Source organism: Ictidomys tridecemlineatus, chromosome 2 (genome assembly GCF_052094955.1).
Source record: "Ictidomys tridecemlineatus isolate mIctTri1 chromosome 2, mIctTri1.hap1, whole genome shotgun sequence".
Taxonomy (NCBI): domain Eukaryota; kingdom Metazoa; phylum Chordata; class Mammalia; order Rodentia; family Sciuridae; genus Ictidomys; species Ictidomys tridecemlineatus.
In genome coordinates this window covers 206,275,341-206,293,074 of record NC_135478.1, presented here as the reverse complement: position 1 = coordinate 206,293,074, position 17,734 = coordinate 206,275,341, and the positions used below count along the sequence as shown (strand labels likewise).

At 40.6% G+C, this 17,734-nt stretch overlaps 1 protein-coding gene and 1 pseudogene across 2 annotated transcripts in view; both read right to left on the bottom strand.

Annotated features, from left to right (window-relative positions):
- Window positions 1–678: 678 nt before the first annotated feature.
- Window positions 679–1,767, bottom strand: LOC106145362 (non-histone chromosomal protein HMG-17 pseudogene; annotated as a pseudogene).
- Tmem243 (transmembrane protein 243) overlaps window positions 1,741–17,734 on the bottom strand; it is a 93,805-nt gene continuing 77,811 nt past the window's right edge. Inside the window, exon 5 of one of the 2 annotated variants that reach the window (XM_078040503.1) lies at window positions 1,741–1,875. The gene's annotated coding sequence lies outside the window, so the exon portion shown is untranslated. Of the gene's footprint in view, window positions 1,876–6,907; window positions 7,021–17,734 lie in introns of those variants that run through there. The other variant, XM_078040501.1, reaches the window with a different exon arrangement.

The following is a 17,734-nucleotide window of genomic DNA, read 5'->3' as shown; positions in this document are numbered from 1 at the left end:
CTAGGGAAATGTGATTACCACTCTGACAGGGACTTAATTTTTCTTGAATCCCTCTCTCTCTTTTTTTTTAAACTGAGATCAAATAATGATATAAAGAAATAGCACCAGACATAATTTGACCAGAGGGGCAATAAAGAATTCAATTTCTGGGGTGGGAATTGTGGCTCAGTGGTAGGGTGCTCCCTAGTATGTGTGAGGTGTTGGGTTCGATGCTAAGCACCACATGCAAATAAACAAATAAAATAAAGGTATTGTGTCCAACTATGATTAAAATTTAAAAGGGGGGCGGCTGGAGATGTGGCTCAAGCAGTAGCATGCTCGCCTGGCATGCGTGCAGCCCGGGTTCCATCCTCAGCACCACATACAAACAAAGATGTTATGTCCGCTGAAAACTAAAAAACAAATATTAAAAAAATTCTCTCTCTCTCTCTCTTTCTCTCTCTCTCTCAAAAAAAAAAAAAGAATTAAATTTCTGTACATTGTACCCACCTGTAATTCCAAAATAAAAAGAACTGGGATGTAGCTCAGTGATAGAGTGCTTGGCTAGCAAGTGGGAGGCACTGATTTTGATCTCCAGAACAAAATAAATAAATAAATAATAGTTACAACTTCAAAAGTTCTAGGCTCAAATTTAGTAACTTACTGACATTATTGCATATCTAACGAACCAAAATATTGTCCAGAGCTTCTTTTTTTTTCCAAGCCAAACTGTTTCCATCTTTATTAAAGATATTTTCATAAACAATTTCAGGTATTTCAGGCAGGACATGGGCAGTCAATCATTAATAGTATACAACAACTTTCAAACTCCCTTCTTGAATAAAACCCAATGAAGTCTTCATTTGATACTCTGAATAGGGAAAGTTTAGAGTGAGGGTTGACATTTCACATTTAGAATGTTGTTTAACAATTTTTCACAAGCTGACCCTGACTTTCAGAAAATGAAAGGAAAATGGCAAAAATTATTAATCTGAAGATCCACAATCTAGAAAAGGAACTGCTGCTCTTCTGAGGGACACTATTCTCAATGACATCACTGGAAAGTTCAGATTGCTCCACACAGTGGTAAAACTAATCATTGGGAATCAGGTCCCAATAGGTCTGAGTTTAGGGGAATTAAGTCTATGCCGATGGCAGAGAGGGACAGGAGGACATACAGATGAGTTTGAGTTTTTCCATACCACAAGGCGTTTTTGCCAAGGTGGCTATGTGTGCCAACATCAGGGAATCCCTTCCTCTTGGGAACAAAGAGAAAGTCTCTCAAAACTAGAAGGGAAAGGTATCTTCCCCCACAGCAATCCAGCTTTGGAGACATTCTACTAGTGACATATGCTCCTCCCCCCCAAAAAAACAACCATGAAGTGTTCTGTGTGCTAACAACATAGCTTTTAAAAAAAAGTAAAACAAAATTCTGCATTTTTATAAAACTTGATAAAAAATAGTATTTCAAACTGTACAGTTACCAGAAGTACACCGTTATCAAAAACGCACACACTTCACTTGGCATCTCCAGCACCTCAGCTGTCTGTGCCTGGTCTGTTTTGGCATCTCCATTTTCTGCAGGGTTATTCCCATCCTTGCCAGCGACAGCTTTTCCCTTTTTCCCTTTGGGTACCTTCTCTCCCTTCTTTAAAGGGGCCTTTTTAGGCTTGGGATCCGGCTTTGGAGGAGCAGTTTGGCAGACAACCTTGCAGATCTTCTCTGTGGTTCCTCTTTCACCTTGGCTTTATCTCCTTTAGCATCCCCTTCAGCCTTTCTCTTGGGCATGGTGGCAAAGGTGGCTGGACGCAGGTGCTGGATGCGGGGATGCAGCGGCGCGCCATTTTGGTCAGTCTGGGGGGTCCTTCTCGCTTCTTCTTCTTCTTCACTCTGCTCCTATAAAGAGATTCTTATGGTTCACATTTTGTACCTGACACTTTTTTTCCCTTAATTTTTATTTTTAGATGGACAAATATCTTTATTTTTTTATCTACTTTTATGTCGTGCTGATTGAACCCAATGCCTCACATGTGCTAGGCAAGCACCCTACCACTGAACCACAACACTAGTCCTGTACCTGGTACTCTTCAAGTGATAATGGAATTAGAGGCCTGTGCTCAGCTGTGATGAGCAGCTTCCCATCCTGACTCCTAACCAGAGCTCCTGCCCTGGAGAAGCCCAGGCTGTGATAAGAGGTGGTTGGGATACAGTGTGACACAACCATGTGGCCAGGGTATTGTGTCCAACTCCCAATCAAGGCCATTCGTCTAAAGAATATAACTCCATGTTAAGATATTATGGAAGGATATTAATATGAAATTAATTAATAATCTACATTTAATTTTATTGAATAAATGGAATGATTACTGGGATATTGTTGTTATTTTAAACACTTTTCCATATCACAACTTTATTACATTTAAGGATGTAATTTCTTCTCTCTCTCTCTCTCTCTCTCTCTCTCTCTCTCTCTCTCTCTCTCTTTCTCTTTTGTCTAAGAAATCAAAAAAATACTGGGAGAAAGTGGTATCCTTTGATTTGGTCCTGTACTCCCTCCCAATTCAGGTTATCAAGTAATAAGATCCTGATAAGTGTCTCTTAGTTCTTGGAGATGCATGTCAGAGTTGTCTAGAATAGACAGGGCTTTTTTTTTTTAATAAAAATTTATATGACTCTAGTTAACAGAGTAAGGAAGACTTTTTTGGGGACTATTGTGATAGGTCAAAGTGTTAAGACTTTGGCAGTATGGAAGATTTTTTGTTTGTTTGTTTTTGTTTTTGACATTGAGCACAAGTATAATTAAAGGAACAGGCTGGTGGTAATGGTGGATGGAAAATTACTACAACACATCAAGGGTAGGGGAGATTCTTACTAGAATTACTAAGCAGGATTCTTGCTAAAGTTAGGTTAGGGTGATGAGACATCAAGGATAGGGAGAGTGAAGAATTTTATTAAATATTGAGAGTGATAAAAAGCCAGGGTAGGGAGATTCTGCCTATACTGTTGTAGGGACAAACGAGGCAAGACACCGAAGACAGAAAGAAACCATTTTATTTGGCTGCAACCAGGTTCAGAGGGCACAGCTTTTGCTGTAATCAATGAATCCTCTGAACCCTGAGTTCAGGGAGTTTCAGAATTTTATACCCAGCATGTAAGGGGAGGGGCTCAGAAGTTCACAGTCTGCAGAAGTTCACATAAAAGCAGCTTTTTCTTTCACTGTTCTGGGCAAGTTAACCCTTCAAGGACAGCACCTGGGTAGGGGAGAGCTGCTTCTCCCCTCTCTTTTCTTCTCCTGCCAGCTGTTACCATGGTGCCCATTTGTAACTTATCTTAAAAATGTAGAAATCTCTGTGAAGCCCAGCTCAAGGTCAGAGGCCTTGTTTGCACATTTCTCAAAGTACTATACTAGATGTTTGTGAAAAACTAATAAGGGGGTGTCCAGCACCTAGAGTGCTGGTATCTTCTTGGCCAGTGGCCAAGTAAAGTAGGATGACATGAATATAGGAAGTTTATCACATTGAACTCTTTTTTAAAAAAAAGAGAGAGAGAGAGAGAATTTTTTAATATTTATTTTTTTGTTGTTATCAGCGGACACAACATCTTTGTTTGTATGTGGTGCTGAGGATCGAATCCGGGCCGCACTCATGCCAGGCAAGCGTGCTAACACTTGAGCCACATCCCCAGCCCTACATTGAACTCTTTTGCAGAGACTCTTTTGCTGACAGTCCTAAAATCAGTCATGGTGAAGAGGGCTTTTCTATGGAAAAAGGGGGTGCCACTTCAAAACTAGGCTATGGAAAGTGAGGTTTAGTTGAGAAAAGTGCTCAAAGGGATATGGTTAAAGTTGACCAGAATGAGGATCAGTTCAATTCAAATGTATAGACAGCATTGAAACAGGTCCCTTTTAAAAAATTAAGAGCAAGTCCTGACCAAGCTCCTTCCAAGGAAGCTGAAATTCACATTCTCTGGCTACATAGCCAAACTACATCTGTACATATATATATATATATATATATATATATATATATATATCTCCTGTCTTTTATTTCTATAAATTGTAACCAGATTCTTTAGGGCCTGGAGAGAAATAATCTTTCTTCCCAGTTTGGTCAACAGGCATACAATTTGTATTTCCTTGCTTCCTTATTTCTTATGCATTGGGGCAGCTGAGTCTTGCCTGCAGGGTTGCTGGCCAGGCGGGTTATCTGGGCTGACTGTCAGTAACAGCATCAACACCTAAAATTAAAGCAGAATCTGGCTGGGCCCAGTAACTATAATCCTAGTTACTCCAGAGACTGAGACAGTGGGATCAGGAACTTCAAGGCCATCCTGGGCAACTTGGCAAGACCCTGGCTTGATATAGGAAAAGATGGGCTGGGTAGGTATAGCTCAGTGATAGAACATTTGCACAAGGCCCGGTGGAATCTCCAGTACCACACACACACACACACACACACACACACACACACACACATATACCGAAACAATCTAAAAAAGAGAATCTGGCTCACTTAGGGCATCAGTTTGAATTGAATTCTTGCCTGTCTTGGAGAATGGAAGGCAATAATCAAAATTTGTAAGTGCAACATGCACTCCCTTTCCCAAAGTTTTTAGCTGGTGTGTCACCAGCCACCCCCACGCTTGGGTAGAAATCAGGGCATCGCCCATGCTAGGCAAGCACTCTACCACTGAGTTACACCCCCAGCCCTAGTTTTTGCCAGCATCAGGGGTCCACTGAACTGTCCTTGAGTCCCGGGGTCTCAGAAGCTCCTCTACCTTGTTGAACTCCTTGTGAGTCTCCTGTTGGTTCTGTACCATCAAGAAGCTCCAGGCCCCATATCCATAGTCTGCCACACCTATTTATCCCCCTGACCTAGGACTACTCACATGTACATTACTCTCCTAAACTTCTCAACTTCTTATTTAATGGGCTTGACTTTCCCCCTGAGTACACGGATTTCTGAAGACATAGTAGACAGTTCCAAAAGGGTGAATAAACAAGAAACTAATCAGAAATCTAACTAAGGAAACCCTGGAAAGGAAGTTTCCAGAGCTATTTCTACCTCTACTCTGCTGACTTTGGCATCTCTGGCTGTGCTATCCCCCCTCCCCTCCAAAAAAGTACCTTTATATTCTCCAAAGTAGTAGCCTAAGAGATGAGATGGCTCTGGATTACTAAGAATCTTTTGTACCTGGTTTTGGGATACCCTGAATGTACCCTTTTCCTCTTCCCCAACACACATGCAGCTTGAGTAGAGAGCAGGAATTATCACGCTTAAGCAATCTCTGGAGTTTTGCACTTCCAAAGAGCTTTGAGCTCCTAGTTTGTAGACATTGGTTAGTGGAGCTCTTCCAGACCTCCTGGAGGGTACCTTAATGTAATGATTTCTTCAGGCAGTTTTACCTTTAACAGATGGAAAAGTGACTTCCTTTGGAGTTGCAATGACCAACTCATTTGAGGGAGTGGTGGAAAGGGATAAGTAATTGTTAGTGTGGAAATGATCATTTTGATGTGAAGGCAAATACCAGTCTGCCTTCATTCATCTGCAGTGTTTAGCATTATTGTAATTCCAGCCACTCCAGAGGCTGAGGCAGGAGGATTGCAAGCTCAAGGATGGAAACTATCCTTATGCCTCAGGGTCTGAGCTATCTGTCTTACTAGAAAACCTATGAGTGTTCTGGCTGTTCAGGAAACATCCCTTCTCCCCCTAGATTGTGACCTGTGCTTCAACTCCTGTATGACTGGGTGGTGCCTTTGGAAATTTACATTATTTGCATAGTATATTATGCTTAGCATTCCCCTTAGGTCCTAGATATTTTGCTCAATTTAGATGCAGCCTGCTCTTTCTTGCAAAAGGGTCTTGCAAAGTTGCTTAGGGCCTCACTTTGTTGATGAGGCTAGTTTTGAATTTGCACTCCTGCCGCAGTCCTGCTGCAGCAAAATAACGGGGGGTGGGGGGGTGGGGGGGGGTGACGAATAATTTGTGTACGTTGATACAGCAGGAGTAGGAGCCGTTTATTGTAGGACAACAGAGGTATTTATACATTTTGCACAGCTTATCTTAATTAGCATAAACTAGATACATCAGTCAACCAATAAGCTCACTTTTGTTACTTCTCAAACCACTCCCTCTGGCATTTTGCCAGGCACCATCCAGACTTGTTTAGGAACTCTAACATTCCCCTGGCAAAATACCACGTGTTATTTTGATTTGTTCACAGACTCTAACACACTCCTCTAGCCTCAGCCTCCCTAGCCATTGGATTACACATGTGTGCCATCGCACCTGGCTGTTTCCCTGCTACTGTATGTGACAGTTTGTCTTAAGGTTTTTCATGTCAGTAAATGGAAACACAAATAACTTAAAAAAACATTTGTGGAACATTTTCTTTCTTTCTTTTCTTTTCTTTTAGTTTTGATGGACATAGTACCTTTATTTTTATTATTATTATTCATTTCTATGTGATTCTGGGGATGGAACCCAGTGCCCCATATGTGCGACATGAGCACTCCTCCACTGAGCCACAATTCCAGCCCTGGAACATTTTTGATATTCCCAAAAGTTGAGAGATTGTGCTTTTGCCACTTTTCCCCTCTTCAATATTTATTCATGCATGGCCAGCAAAACCATTGCATTAAATGTTCTATTATGTATCTCTCAAAGCTAAATCTTCACAAATATTCAAGACTATCAACAGTAATTCATTACACTGGTGGTGTTTGTATTTCCTTAGTTGTCTCAAAACAAGAAAAGTTTATTTGCCTCTTGGTCTAAAAAACTTCCCAAAGGCTGAGTGATATTTTGTTTGGATGCACTCTAATTTACTCCACCCTATGGAGGGAGTGGTGGCGTCAGAAGTGGACCATTAGTGTGCTGAAACTTATCTCTTAGGGGGAGGACCCTTCGACCTTGAGGGTGGAGTCCATATCTGGTTGTGGCTATGTAAAGAAGGTCCAAAGTGATTCTCCCTTTTGTGAGGAGCCTGCAGGAAGGTGTCTTAAGCAATTTGGAAGCAGTCTTCAATCTCCAACTTCTACACCTGCAAAACGGTAAGAAACAAACGGTTGTTTGTAAGAAAGAGATGCAATGGGGTTCTGTTTTAGAAGCCTGAATAAGCCAATGCACAGATATTTCCGCATACTAGTCTGCCGTTGTTTGTTTAAACTATTTTTGCTAGTGGGGATTGAGCCTAGGACTACTTTATCGCTGAGCTACATCTCCAGTCCATTTTTGTAAAAATATATTTTTAGTTGTCAATGAACCTTATTTTAGTAATTTGTTTATATGTGGTGCTGAGAATTGAACTCCTTGTCTCACACAAGGTAGGCCAGCGCTCTACCACTGAGCCACAACCCCAGCCCTGCTTTTTATTTTTTAAGACAATGTCTCCCTCAGTTGCTGAAGCTGGCCCCAAACTGGGATTCCTCTTTCCTCAGTTTGCAGAGTTGTTGGGATTAAAGGAGTGTACCTCTGTAACTGGCTGGACATTCATTCAGTTGTGTGCGTGCGCATGCGGGTGTGTGTGTGCATGCGGATGTGTGTGTGTGTGTGTGTTTGATACTGTGGATTCAACCCAGGGGAGTTTCACCATTAAGCCACAGCTATGTGGATTTTTTTGTTTGTTTGTTTGTTTGTTGTTTTTTTACTAGGGATTGAATCCAGGGCGCTGAAGCACTGAGCCACATCCCCAGCCCTTTTAATATATTTTATTTAGAGACAGGGTCTCACTGAGTTGCTTAGTGACTTGCTAAGTTGCTGAGGCTGGCTTTGAACTCACAGTCCTCCTGCCTCCCCTCCAGAGCTGCTGGGATTACAGGCGTGCACCACCTTGCCTTGTTCAGCCATGACAATTTTTATTGCTTATTTTGGCAAAAGGTCTGAATTCCCTGGCTGCTCTCTAACTTTCATTCCTCTTGCCTTTGTGCCTGAGGGGATTACAGATGGTCACCTCTGGGCCTTGCTCTCATGTTTTCTAATGAAGACTTTTCCTTTTAAAGTATTTATGATAATCAATGGTAATCTTATGTATAATAAGCTGTATTGGTGATTGGTGCTGGTAGTAATGTTTCCACAGGAGTGTCACTATTGTACATATATCTTTTGTTTGTTTGTTTGTTTTGGGGCCTATCCTGTTGTTTGTGAACTGCTTTATGTTTTTTTTCTTCTTCTTTTTTTTTTTTTTTTTTTTCTGGAACTAGGAATTGGACCCAGGGGTGATCTACGACTGGGCTTTATCCCTGGCCCTTTTTATTTTTTTATTTAGAAGCAGGCTAGCCTTCAACTTTTCATCCTACTGCCTCACCTCCGGAGTAGAGCTATTTCATATTTGTTGTTGTTGTTTGTTTTCTTTTTCTGGAAGAGGGTCTTCCTATGTTGTGCAGGCCTGCCTTAAAGTTCGGAGCTCAAGTTGTCCTCCTGTCTCAGCTTTCTGAGCAGCTGGAACTACAGGCTGGTACCTTCTGGGTCCAGGGTTAGGTGATTGTCTTTTGTTTTCCTTTTGATTTTCTTTCAAATAGAGATTTGACTCCAGTTGGGTGAAGTTTTTCATCATGTTTTGGAGTTTTATAACTGTAGAGTTTGCTTGAGAGTTTATTCCTAGGTGTTATATATTTTTAACAATTGCTTATTTCTGTGCTGAGGGTCTAGGGTGAATGTTGAACATGTGTGGAGGCCCTGGGTTTAATGTCTAGTGTTTACGGTGCCAAAAACCTCCCAACCACCTCCGCATCCCTAATAAGTTTTTCCCCATTATGTTCTAAATGGTTATTATTGTTTATAAAGATATTTGTTTTTTAGTATTCTTATAACTTAAAGAATGTCTTTTAATATTTTTTGACATTATAGATGGACATGATACCTTTATTTTGTTTGTGTATTATTTTATTTGGTGCTGAGGATCAAACCCAGTGCCTCAAGCATGCTAGGCAAACACTCTAGTACAGAGCTACAGCCCCAGCCCACTTAAACTATTTAATGAATGACATAATCTATGTACTCTGTTTTTGGCAGGACTGGGGATTGAATTTAGAGCTGCACTCATGGACCAACATCCTCTCTTTTTTTTTCCTGTTGGGGATTTAGGGGTTGAACCTATTTATTCTCTGTCACTGATCTATATTCAAATCCTTTTTTGCTTTCTGTTTTAAGACAGTGTCTCCCTCAGTTGCTGAGACTGGCTTCAAACTTTGGTTCCTCCTTCCTCAGTTTGCAGAATTGCTAGAAAGGTGTGTACCTCATTAACAAGTTGGACATTCATTCTTGTGTGTGGGGTGTGTGTGGGTGTGTGTGTGTGTGTGTGTGTGTGTGTGTGTGTGTGTGTGTTTGATACTGGGGATTGAATCCAGGGGAGTTTTACTGAGACTTTGAGTTTTTTGTTTTGTTTTGTTTTGTTTTGTATTGGGGTTCCCTGGGGTGCTTAAGCACTGAACCACATCCCCAACCCTTTTTAAGTATTTTTTTATAGACAGGGTCTCACTGATTTGTTTACTGACTCATTAAATTGGTGAAACTGGTTTTGAACTGTCAATCCTCCTGCCTCAGCTTCTGGAGCCACTAAGACTATAGGTTTCCACTACCTCACTTGACTTGGCCATGGCAGAGTTTATTGCTTATTTTGGCACAAGGCTTAAATTGCCCAGGCTGTTCACTAATTTTCTTTCTTCCTTCCTTATTACCTCAGTGACTGAGAGGGAATTACATATGGTTACCACTTTCATGTTTTAAAATTTTTTTAAATTTGTCAATGGACCTTTATTTTATTTATTTATTTATATGTGGTGCTGAGAATCGAACCCAGTGCCCCTACCTGCCAGGCAAGCTCACTACCACTGAGCCACAACCTCAGCCTTCTCATGTTTTTTAATTAATACTTTTCAAGTGTTTATGATAATCAGTGGTAATCTTATGTATAATAAGATGTATATATGTATATATGGTAATCTTTGCTGGTAGTAATGTTTTCACAGGAGTGTCGCTATTGTGTCTATATCTTTGTTTTTGGTACTGGGGATTGAACCCAGAGGCAATTAACCACTCTATCACATCCCCAGCCAGTTTTTTATATTTTATTTAGAGATGGGGCCTTGGTGAGTTGCTTAGGGCCTTGTATATTGCTGGGATTACAAGGCACTGCAGGCTTTCTATTTTTTTTAAATGATTTTATAGAGCTGTTTTAAGGGTTAGTAAACAATTGAAGCTTTTATTTAAGCAAGGTATTAAAGCATTCAATAGTGGCAGTAGGATTATAAAGAATGTGGAAATTTCATCATTAGCCCATGAGAATGTAAATTTTTCCTGTGAGATGAAAGCCTTCGCAACACTCAGTTGTTTGGGTTTTCATAAAAGGCAGTGTGTATTCTTGATGTCTTAAACCCAAAACGAGACTTCTAAAGTGCATATATAAGCCTTGTTATGAGGTATAGACAGGTTCTAGTTGAACCATCATGATCTGAAATTGTCCATCTTTAATTTACTAGGTGTAGATAGCAGAGATCTCCATACCTTAATTTGCTGAACTGGGGATATATGGGTGCCATACCATGGAACTATAGCCCCAGTTATTTTAAACTTAATTTTAAGACAGGATATCACTAAGTTTCCTAGCTGGCCTCAAACTTGTGATCCTCCTGCTTCAGACTCCCAAGTCACTGGGATTCCATGCACATACCTCCATACCTGGCTTCCAACTTATTGTTTTATGTATACCATTCATTTAAAATTTGGTAGTTTTGCTGGGTGTAGTGGTGCATGCTAATAATCTCAGAAGCTCAGGAGGCTGAAGCAGGAAGATCATGACTTCAAAGCCAGCCTCTGCAACTTAGCGAGGTCCTAAACAACTCAAAACCCTATCTCTAAATAAACACAAAGTAGGGCTGGGAATGTGGGTCAGTAATTGAGTTACTCTGGGTTTAATTCCTGGTACCTAAATAAATAAGTAAATAAAATTTTCTAGTTTGTTATGATATAAAAGTTTCCAAATTTCAAAATGAAAAGAATAATAATTTATTCACTTCCTTTATATACTTACTGGTAAAAAAAAAAAAACAACTATGCCATCATCCTAAGGTACTGAGTAATGCATATATCACGATTTATAGTGAGAATAGGAAGTGTTTGTGAGAATGGTACAGAATTCTTATACTTTGTATCACTTTGCCACTTTCAGAAATTCTTCCCAGCTCATCAAAGGTGAAAATACAGTGGAATATTGAGAATGAAGAAGAATGCTATGCAATTTCCTTTCTCTATACTTTCACTAAAATTAAAGTTAAAATTTGAACTTTGTTTAACCATTCACCTCTATGCATTGTGAAATCCTGCTGACTGTCATTTGTTGTGTATGACAGAAATGAGATGATTTAATGAATCAGAGTTTATTGAAATACAATGAGAATTGTTGTGTAGATTTACAATGCTCAGACAGGAGAGAATAATGTAAAAAAAACCTCATAGAATACACCATGTAGATGAAGTACTTTAACTACATAGTAGGGTTTCCAAAATTCTTAAAATCCACTTGTTCAATTAATATGGAAACAGGCCTTGTGAAAAGTCAAGTCTCATTGAAGCTGAGGTTTTCCTGTACAGGAGCAGTTCTTGGAGAAGCCAGCTTGACCATCTTGGTGGACAGTCATGATAACAGATAAGGTCTCTTATTGCTAGTTGGTAGCAGGTGGTATTGGTGGGTGATTAATTTGCAGCTGATGAGGCTTTGCCTTGTCACTGCTTGGCTCTAGGCTTTCAGAAAGTGTCATGGGCTTTCACATGACAGTGTGGCTCTACCTTAACCTAAACTCTCAAGGTGTCTGTCAAACTCTTGAGTTAGGATCTTTTCTGAAGCTCAGTAGTTGAGGTCAGTAGCTGACATGTGGGGAGTCTGATGGGACATATGAGATCTGGCAACACATCATGCTCTAGCGAGGAGGGAACATGCTCCCAAAACATCAAACTTTAGAAGTATTTAGAATCATTTCATAGTTACATAACACACAGTCCAACACCAAAACCAAGCCACCCTCTGCTCTGGTTCCAGGCTCAACCCATGGACAGTGGACACAAGGTGTCATTATTCCAAGCCTTTGTACATTCTGAAGTCTGAAAAGGCTATCTGGGAACTATAAGGAAAAAGTGGATAGAGAGAATGAGTTCTTAGATGAAGAACCCGACTGGTCTGGTGGCCCATGCCTGTAATTCTAGTGACTGGGAAGGCTTAAGCAGCAGGGTCGCAAGTTGGAAGCAAGCTTCAGCAACTTACAAAACGCTGTTTCAAAATAAAAATGGCTACAGATGTTACTCCATGATAGAGTGACCCTGGGTTCTATCCCCAGCACTGTCTTCAACACCTCCCTCTGCCTCCAAAAAGCCTGTTTGCTCTTGCCAAAAGGGCTGTGGGGTCCAGAAATAGACAAAGCATTCACACCAGGTTCCCTTTGATCACAGCCACTCTTTTTTTTTAATTATATTTTAGTTGTAGTTGTCAATATCTTTATTTTATTATTTTTATGTGGTGCTGAGGATCGAACCAGGGCCTTGCACATGATACGTAGAGCACTTGCTCTACCACTGAGCCACAACCCCAGCATCCCCCCTCCACTCTTTACAAGGTTGGCTTCCTTCTCCACACTTCTTCAAAAATCTTTTCCAAGGACTTTATCTTACCCCCAAAGTTTGTGATTTTGATTAAAATTACATTCAATGTGACATCTTGTTTTCAAAATTAATGGTTTTTTGACCCAAGCAGAGCATGTGTTCACTCCAGTCACCACATGTGCCCCTTATTGAAGTTTGACTCTGCGTATTTTTTATGTTGCTTGTTCCTGAGGACTTGAACTTTTTATGTATGTTGTGAAAAGGACTTTTTTTTTTGGTGGTGCTGGGGATTGAACCCAGTGTGGTGTGTATGCATGGCAAGCACTCTATCAACTGAGCTTTATCCTCAGCCCTGAACGGGACTTTTATATGAGGTTATTGCTGATTCAGTGATTCTTGAGAATGAGGAATGAGTAATTTTCTCTTTCTCTCTCTCTCTTTCTTTTCTACTTTGTGTAATTGGTTCAGGTATCGTCAGGTAGTAGAAATGTTCTTCAGCACTCCTGTCTGGTCCTTGAGTGCTTTTGATCTTTAGCTCATAGCCATGAGGCTGGTTATAGAATTCAGTTGTATATGTGTTAAAAAGTCTTATTCAGGTCAAGTGGGTGTTGACCTTATAAAATATGTTCCTGAGGCTGTGAGGTTAGATTCAGGTTCCTAATGTTTACATTTGTGGTCTTGTCTCTAGCTGGAAATGTGGCCTCTTTTATTTATTTATTTATTTTAGGTACTGAAGATTTGAATCCAGTGATGCTTAACTACTGACTCACCTACCCAACACTTTTTAATATTTTACATAGAGATGGGGGTCTCATTAAATTGTATAGGACCTCTATAAGTTGCTGAGGCTGGCATTGAACTCATAATCTTCCTGCATTAGCTTCCTGAGCTGCTGGAATTGCAGGTAGGAGCCACCATTCTCAGCTTGAGGCATTATTTTCAGGTTTTTGTGTCACTATTAGACTTTTTAAAACCTCTGCCATTGTTGTTGTTGCTGTTTGAGAGATCCATACAACCCAACCATGGCATTTTTCTCTGTACTTGAACTTTATTTCATTTAGTCAATGACTACCTGTGAGTCAAATTTGGCCTGCCACATGTTTTTCTAAGTAAGGTTTTATTGGAACAGTCATGATTGCTTTCTTGGCACAGGAGCACAGTTAAGTAGTGGTGCAGACTGGATGATCCACAAGGCAGAATTATTTACTAGTTGGCCCTCCAAGGAGGCATTTTCTACTCTGTGTATCCCTGTATCCTTCACCTCCTCTGGACAAGGCTTGTGGCCTGTGCTAGTTATGTTTTTGTCACTAACAACAAAGCACATGACAAGAACAACTTAAAGGACTAAAATTTTATTTTGGCTTGTAGTTTTAGAGGTTCAGTCCATGGTGGACATACTCCATTGCTCAGGGCCCAAAATGAGGCAGAATGTCGTGGTGGAAGGTCATGATGGAGGAGTGCTGCCCCATTGTTGTTGGCCAGGAGACAGAAAGGGGAAGGGGAAGAGGCCACAGGGAATATGGGGCCCATTCAGGAAAGGTACCCAGTGACCCACTTCCCCACCTGCTTATGATTCCCACCCACTTATTCTATTCAAAATAAGGTGAACTGATTTAGGTCACAGCTCTAAGTCTAATCATTTCACCTTTGAATAGTTCTGCATTAAAAGTTTTTCAGGACATTTCATGTCCAAATCATAACATGATCCTTTTCAATTTAGACTGCAGGGCCCTTGCTTCAGTAGTTTCCTTACCAGGAAAAATACTTCCCTTAAAAGGGTATACTCTCTAGTGGGGAAGAGATTGGCAATAGGAAATAAATTAGTAGATGGTGCAGTAAGTTGCAAAGTGATTGAGTGGAGGGTTGAGAGGAAGCAGTGGGATAGCACAGTGGACACTGAGGTTCTTCCCAGGCCTGGCATCCATGAGCTCTTCCATTTGTCCTTCAGCTTTGACCCTTCAAGTGAAACTGGACTTTTCACACCTCAGTGCTTCACCTCCCCACATGCAGCCAGTGCCCTTCTTGGTCTCTACAAACTGTGAGTACTCAGGGGAAGAACCTACTGGACAAAGTCCTAGGGTGAGTGCAGCTGAAAATGCACACAGGGGTGTGTGGTTGGGGGTGAGGAGCTTCTGGAAGAGGGAATTGGAAAGGAAGTGTTGTTAGGTGGCCTGGCCCATGCAGATGCAACAAGGTGGACCCTCTTTCTGTGTCAGACCCCTTGGTGGGTCTCTTGGTAGTCTGTCTTGCTTTGGAGTTTGTACTTGACCTGTGGGCATTGACCACATGATATTGACATGGGAGTTATAAGGATTTTGGTCACTTGTGTGTTTTATAAAATGATAGAAATAATGGACCCACATTAGGACTGTAATGGAAATTCAGTAGAAGTTATTTGTAAAGTCTGGCACATGGTTAAGTACCAGCAACATTTGCCAAATGAAGTAAAAGAGCTGTATTCCACATAGTTATCAGTGCTCAGGAACTTTGGTTTTTATGCTTAACTGTTAGTAATAGTTGAGTTTTATCTTCTATAAGATGGAAGGGAATGATCAACTTTAATTTCCATTTACTATTCACTCAAATGGTTAAATATAGGGTTTTTTTTTAAGAAAAATGAATATAAGATATACTTAAGGAATACATTTGTTATTGGTTCATGTTAATGTTTTTAGCCATGTTTCCTTACGGGGAGGCACATTTATATTTTTAGTATAAAGATTTTATAGAAAAATAAGCCAAGTGCCTTTATCTTAAAATTAATAATAATTTCAGTTATGTATTTAAAAAATTAAAATACTTTTGTATTGGTACTTGTCATCAAGTTCCTTTAGGTTAAAGCCTCCAGAATATTAATTGTGAGGAACAGAGACTTAGGCAAGTGGTATATTTCTGGTGGTGTAACTAATAATTTTATTAAGTCAATATTTGTGGTTATATGATTGAGGTTTTATATATTTGCTAAATATTTTTTAAGAATAAGTTTAGGGCTGGGGTTGTGGCTCAGCAGCAGAGCACTTGCCTATCATATGTGAGGCACTGGGTTTGATTTTCAGTACCACATATCAATAAATAAAATAAAGGTCCATTAACAACTAAAAAAAAATAATAACAAAAGAATAATCTCACATGAAAAAATATAAAGATGCTATGTTAGCTTTTCATGGCTGTGATCAAAATACCTGAACAAGAGCAATTTGGAGAACGAAGAGTTTATTTTGGTTCATGGTTTCAGAGGACTCAGTCCATGATCAGTTATCACCATTGATCTGGGACCCAAATGAGGCAGAATATCATGGCAGAAGGATTTGGTCAGGAAAGCTGCTCAGCTCTTGGCAGCAGGGAAGCAAGGTAGAGGAGGAAGGGGCCAAAGAAAAATACAGTCCCTATAATGACCTACTTCCTCTATTCATGCCCCATATGCCTATACTCTTCACCATCTCCCTGTGGTCCATTCAAATTATTAAGCCATCTATTAGATTGACTCACTGGTAAAGTCAGAACCTTCATGAACATTCACCTCTGAACATGGTGGCATTGCCTTAATCATGGGCTTTCCAGATTTAAAAAAAAAAAAAGTAACAGATTCTATTATTGGTTCTATTTAGGATAATTTAGTTGTTATAACTGAGTTTCATGATGTAATTTGTTTCATGACTTTGTATTGTCCAAATGCCTAGAGTATCAGAAGAGACCCAGACTCATAAAGGGCAGGACATGAGGGCGGTTATTAGGGGCAAGATTATAGGAGGGGCATTGATCCTATGAAGTTAACAGGATTGACATGTTCACTATAGAGCAGTACATATCTGAGATGAGAAACAGCAAGTTCACTTGAATTTGTTCTGGTTTGGTAGCCCCATGTTTTTGGTGGAATTAGCAGACTAAGGCTCTAGGTCTTGTTTTGTTCCTGCCATTCTGGTGATTAAAACCATTTTTTTGTTGTTGTTGTTGTTGCTTTTTCCTGAGGACTTGAATTTTTTGTTGTATGTTGTGAAAGGGACTTTTTTGCAAGCTAGACAAGCAATCACATGAACAAACTGAGGTTTGAGAAGAAAGACTGGCTCCTAGAAGTCTCTCATGTCAGACTTCCAGGAAGGGCCAGGTTGACCCATTCCTAACCAGTAAGCTCTCTGGGCACCTGTGTGTGGGAATCATGTGACTGAAATGAAGAGGAAGAAGCCCTTTCCAGAATGAGAAGCTATATTGGTGGCCAAGCCACGATGTTCCTGCTTCAGATGGTAAGTCTCCTTCCCTCATATAGTGGTGGGGTGGGGTGGGGGTAGGGGACTAGGACTTTGGGTGTCTTGGGATTGAATTGTCATGGGACTGCTGGGTTCCTGTCACACCTGGGGCTGAACACTGGGTCACAGCTGGAAACATCACTGGCAATCTAGCCCTTTAGCTCTACCATGCAAGTGTGAGAAATAGGGTTATGAGGAAAGGCTATAGGTGCACAGTAGGTATGAGTGCAGGAAATAAGATCCAGCTGGACAGTGCAAGTGTGGGCATTGGAAATGGAGATGTTGTTGGGCAGTGCAAGAGTTGTGGCCTTTTTCAGAGGAAGCTGCAAATAGATACTCCCTAAGGCTCCCCATGCCCCAGCCTCTCTTCCTTTTGTGTGTTACTGGCTCCTTACACTTGTTGCCTAGATTTCTTGCTTTAGACCCTTGCTACATTTCTTTGCCACATTCCCTGCACCAATCCTGTGCCCTTATCCCATTCCCATGTTTACTTCCTGGTCTTAACAAGTTGGCCTCACAAAATTACCATGCCATTGTGTACAACTTTCATGGCCATAGATTTGCATCCTTGCTCTCGGTGAAAAGACCCTTTCCATAGGCCCATTGCCCCAACACTTGCATGGGCCACTTATTCTATAAACTTGTCCAAGGTACAGACAGTCCTGACCCTTGTAAGGGACTCTTACCTCTGTTGCCCAGTCAAGTGAATGTTACTGACAAAACAAGACACAGTGTACCCCTTGCCTGGTTACCATGTACTCCGTCGACACAGCCCTGATTCCCATCCACTGAGACCTTAGAGTGGATGATGTTTTCACAGACCTCCTCCTACAGGATTCTTTCCTTTACCTCCCCCTGTTCTTTGCATTGGACCTCTAACCCTCCACCATGTCCTTCTGTATATATACTCTGTACAGATCA